General features: G+C 46.1%; 1 long non-coding RNA gene and 1 pseudogene across 1 annotated transcript; both read right to left on the bottom strand.

Annotated features, from left to right (window-relative positions):
- Nucleotides 1–1,242: 1,242 nt before the first annotated feature.
- Nucleotides 1,243–3,906, bottom strand: LOC103634399 (phosphoglucomutase, cytoplasmic 2-like; annotated as a pseudogene).
- A 727-nt stretch (nucleotides 3,907–4,633) lies between these two features.
- LOC103633450 (uncharacterized) lies at nucleotides 4,634–5,192 on the bottom strand. Its single transcript, XR_002263421.1, has 3 exons — nucleotides 5,131–5,192; nucleotides 4,819–4,932; nucleotides 4,634–4,702 (listed from the first exon to the last, which is right to left on the bottom strand). It is a non-coding gene; the product is annotated as an uncharacterized lncRNA (long non-coding RNA).

The raw sequence follows: 5,192 nt of genomic DNA, 5'->3' as shown, positions 1-5,192 counted from the left end.
TTGAAGGTGATGGCGCTGGCACCTTGCTCGAATTGATGGTGATGCACGGCCTGCCTTGGTGTGAGGAGTATTTTTGTAGTTTTTATTTGTAGGATGAGTGTTCTTCCTGGAAAAAAGGGACCAATGTCTACGCTACGCAGTTCCTCTGATTGTTTTTACATCTAATTTGTTGACTTGCTACTTATAGAGTTCAGTGATTGTTTTAGTGAAACAAATTCTAATTTGCTTACTTACATTGCTGCTCTTAGCCCCAACAATTGTTTTGGTGACTTCAAAGCAGAAAGCTTAATCTGTACTAACTATTAAGACTGGACTGTAGACTGCCCCCGCCTAAACTTCCCGCCGCGACCCCCGCCAACCGCCTGCCGCGACCCGTACGCCGCGACCCTCGCCCGCCGCCAACCGCCCGCTAGCTCGGGGCTGGAGGTTGCGGCCCAGGGAGCTGCCCTCCCCACCGGACGTGCCGCCCCGTGGCCCAACGTGCGTCGCCGGGCGCGGGAGAACGCCAGTGCCGCCCTGCTCAACCTCGTCGGCGCTCAGGTCTTCTTCCTCCCAGACGACTGTGTCTCCTTTCGTCAACCGTCAGTGCCTCTGCAGCCGCGGGCGCGGCCCCCTAGCTCGCCCCCACGCCGACGCGGGCGCAACCTCTAGCCCCCTTTTCATCTCCTACCTCGCGCTCCCTAGATCCAACGCGTCGCCACCGTCTAGGAGCCGCCACGACGCCCGAATCCCCCGTCGGCGCGGCCGCCCCACCCCTCCGGTGACCACGCTGTCGACCTCGGATCTGGCATGGCGCCCCTCCTCTCCTTGGCGACGCCGTTAACCCCCCCCCCCCCCACCACCACCACGGCACCGAACGCCTTGGCGACCTGCTCGACCACGGCTGGGTGCGGCCCGACCGCCAGTTCACGGCAGCCGTATTCGACGATGTCGTCCTCCTGTGGGAGGGAGACGACGAGCCGACGGGGGCGGTGAGGGCGAGGAGGATGGGGCCAAGAGGAGGACAGACCGAATTGCCGGACTCGACGCCGCTTCCCCCTGCGCGCATCGCGCCTGCTCTCCCGAGCCTGCCCCCCGATGCACCGACGCGCAATCGCGCGACCCCCAAGGCCAATGTTTCGTGGCTACAGAGGTGGGCGCCCTACGACCTCGACCCCTCCCATCCTATGGCAGCTCTGGCCCCCATCCCATTCCCGACCAAGTCCATCGACCGCATCGTCCACCGCCTCTGCAACCTCGCCCTCAGTCCTGAAGTTGACAAATTTGTGAAGCATGGAATCCACAAGTGCCACCCTCAGTCCTGTTGTAGAAACAGGAAATGGTCATACTACACTGTTGAATGTTGATGGAAGCAAAATCACAGCGTTCGCGAGGTAATGTTGCTAGCCATGCTGTTGGGTTATCTGAATCCTCCAGCCAGCCCACTGTTTCTACTGTTTGCAAGCCAACAGCCGGCCATATTCGTGCTGATGAGGATACGAGGCAGAGATCTTGTGATACTAATGAATCTTGCGGTGCATTACCAAGTTCCTCCAATCCTACAGTTGAACCTTTGCCTTCAAATTCTCTGGGGAATGCTATTGTTGATGGTATGTCACAAGGAAGTGCTGAAATGGACTGTTCAGATGATGATGTTAATACTGTTTCACGAATTCCAACTACCAGTGGAGCAAGGGCCTCCTGTGAATCCCTGCCGGTCTTGGAGGAATCCTTCTCGTATTGCTCGATGTAGACACGGATGGTGGCACCAACAGAACCGGTTCCGGAGAGACGGAACACCTAGAACGCCAAAAATCCATGTTAGCTCACCAGCACAACTTGTGGCCAGTATGATATAGTCAGATATCTCAAATATATTCATGACCAAGGCTCAGACTTATCATGTACTGACTGATAATATTGCAAAAAAAAAGATGTACAGTTGACTGCGGAACAAGGTTTTCACACCAGACCCTTTGTTTTGGTTCAAGACATAAAATAGAGGATATCTGAAACAATACAGGTCTACATACCAGTCGTGAACCATCTCCGAAGAGGTATCAGATGCCCTGGTGCTTGGACACAGAGCCATCAACAGGATCCTTGTACTCAAACTCGTCAGCTGCAACTACTTCAGAAACATCAGACCAGATCTCCTTGATCAACCTGACAAAGAGATACTTTAGACATGGTTCTAAAAAGTTCAAGTTTGCGATTGCTTGAATTGATATATACACGGGAGTACTATCATAATTTTTTGAAGTTGATATATACACGGGAGTACTTGGACATGGTTCTAAAAAGTTCAGGTTTGAGATTCATGTACATTTGAAAAAGTTCCACTTACTTGTTAACATCAGAAAGTGATGACTGCATGCTTACTAGGTTTGCCATCAGCTCCTTAGCAGCCCCAGCATCGACATTCTTCACAAACAAACTAATGTATTTAGAATGATATAAATCTGAAACATGTGGTACATATATGCAAGGCACATGTGAAAAAAAGGAAGTACCTCATAGTCATAGCGTGAGTAATAATGGCGACCATATGTGGCCCAATGCTGACGGACAATATCTTCAACAGTGACAAGCTTATCTCCTCCAAGGTTGTCCTTATTCTTGAAAGCAATAATAGAAAGCCATGCAAGCACAGCCCAGATGCCATCTTTCTCACGAATGTGGTCAGACCCTAGCCAAAGTAGTACATATAAACATCTCAATAATGTATATACCAAATACCAACAAGTCCTTGATTTTACTATGGGTTGGATTCATGACCACCAACTCAATAAAAGGGCGAGAGAGCTCACTGTCAGAACACAAGAAGTGATTTGCCCCATTCATATACCACATGATAACACAATTTACCCATCTAACATGACAATACAAGAGGTGGTGACATGTTTACTACTGTGATTGGCATGTATAGAAATGATAGCCAGAAGCCAAATATTACCAGTGCCAAAGCTTTCTTCACCACAGATTGAGCACATTCCAGCATCCATCAAATTCCCAAAAAATTTCCACCCAGTAGGCACCTGAAACATGTTTTTTATGTTAGATTTATCTGGCATTCAAAATCTTGCAAACCAAAGTTTTAACACTTTACCTCAAAGAACTTGAGATTCAAATTATTTGCAACAACATCAAGGGCAGCTGATGTTGGCATGCTCCTGCATTTACAACATTGGATTGTCGTAAGTAGCCTATCAGTGCATAGAGAAATTTTAAATGCATCTAAGGTCAGATAGCTGCATACAAGTGGGGATCAAAAGGTTGGCATTAGCAGAAACTGTGTTCCAGATGGTATTATTGCTGATATGTTAAGCAGATTTATTGAGCAGAACGCTGCCGAACTTAAACAGATGCAGAACCAATGTAGAGGGAAACATGCATTTTTATTGCAGACTGCAGTGGTGCTTACCGCTTGGTGCCTACAGTGAGAGTTCTTACAGTAAAAATATATCTAGATGTTATATTAGCAGCACAATATGGAGGAGAGCTTTTTACCTGGCAACTCCCTTCAGGCCAGAAGCAAAGTAAGGAATTGATTGAACAGCATTGGCCGCGATAATGGCAACAGAGTCTGATGGTGTCACAAAGAATCTATAACAAGGCAAAGGGGAAGCATCATGAATTCCTTGAGCTTATCTAGAATCCAAAACAAATTTTCTACATAATAAGATACTCGTACAGATCATACCTTTTACCCAGAATCATGTTGCGGTCAGCATCTCCATCAGCTGCAGCACCAAATTCAGGAGGTTCAACATTTGAGGATGACTTTCCAAGACCCATCCGTTCAACCAACTCTTTTGCATAGGTGAGGTTAGGATCCGGATGACCACCTCCAAAGTCCTCCTGCAAAAACAAAAGTGATGAATTCCCAAGCCATATTTTAAGTAGAAACTTGTGACAATAGAGCATGTGTGGCACTTGATTTGCAACAAAGATACTAGCAGTAAACTTGGTACCTCCTTAGGACCACCTGGGTTATGGCTCGCTGTCAAGATGAAGGCACCAGTAGCCTTTGATCCCTTTTGTTCATGTGTTTATAAACCAATGTAGAGGGAAACATGCATTTTTATTGCAGACTGCAGTGGTGCTTACCGCTTGGTGCCTACAGTGAGAGTTCTTACAGTAAAAATATATCTAGATGTTATATTAGCAGCACAATATGGAGGAGAGCTTTTTACCTGGCAACTCCCTTCAGGCCAGAAGCAAAGTAAGGAATTGATTGAACAGCATTGGCCGCGATAATGGCAACAGAGTCTGATGGTGTCACAAAGAATCTATAACAAGGCAAAGGGGAAGCATCATGAATTCCTTGAGCTTATCTAGAATCCAAAACAAATTTTCTACATAATAAGATACTCGTACAGATCATACCTTTTACCCAGAATCATGTTGTGGTCAGCATCTCCATCAGCTGCAGCACCAAATTCAGGAGGTTCAACATTTGAGGATGACTTTCCAAGACCCATCCGTTCAACCAACTCTTTTGCATAGGTGAGGTTAGGATCCGGATGACCACCTCCAAAGTCCTCCTGCAAAAACAAAAGTGACGAATTCCCAAGCCATATTTTAAGTAGAAACTTGTGACAATAGAGCATGTGTGGCACTTGATTTGCAACAAAGATACTAGCAGTAAACTTGGTACCTCCTTAGGACCACCTGGGTTATGGCTCGCTGTCAAGATGAAGGCACCAGTAGCCTTTGATCCCTTTTGTTCATGTGTTTATAAACCAACAGTCAGGTTATTCATTAGACAGTATAAAGGAATAACAAGTAAATATTCATACTGCTAAAGACTGTCCTTCATTAAGAAATCAAACTTACATCTACACCAATTCTTTCACGGATGACAGCAGATACAGCAGGAGTAGACATGAGACTGTTTTGTCCAACCCAAACACATCTTACTCCATTGGCAGCAGCCATTTTTGTTATGATCTGTAACAAGCAAAATCAATGGGATTCTATGTAGCTCATGAACACCAAGTCTATTAAAAAAACTCAACCTCAGGGAGAAGACAACAATGTTACATCTGCATCGGAATTTAAGTCTACAATAGCTACTATCAAAGCAGTATAAAAATTATAAAATGCGGTTAGAAAATATATAAGGGAGATGGTACTGTTCTAAATCACCTGAACAACATCTTTTGAGAAATAGCGGCCATCACCAGAGACAACAATGGTTGCACCTATAA

The sequence above is a fragment of the Zea mays genome, chromosome 7, assembly GCF_902167145.1.
Source record: "Zea mays cultivar B73 chromosome 7, Zm-B73-REFERENCE-NAM-5.0, whole genome shotgun sequence".
Classification (NCBI taxonomy): Eukaryota; Viridiplantae; Streptophyta; class Magnoliopsida; order Poales; family Poaceae; genus Zea; species Zea mays.
This window is presented reverse-complemented; position numbering and strand designations above follow the sequence as displayed.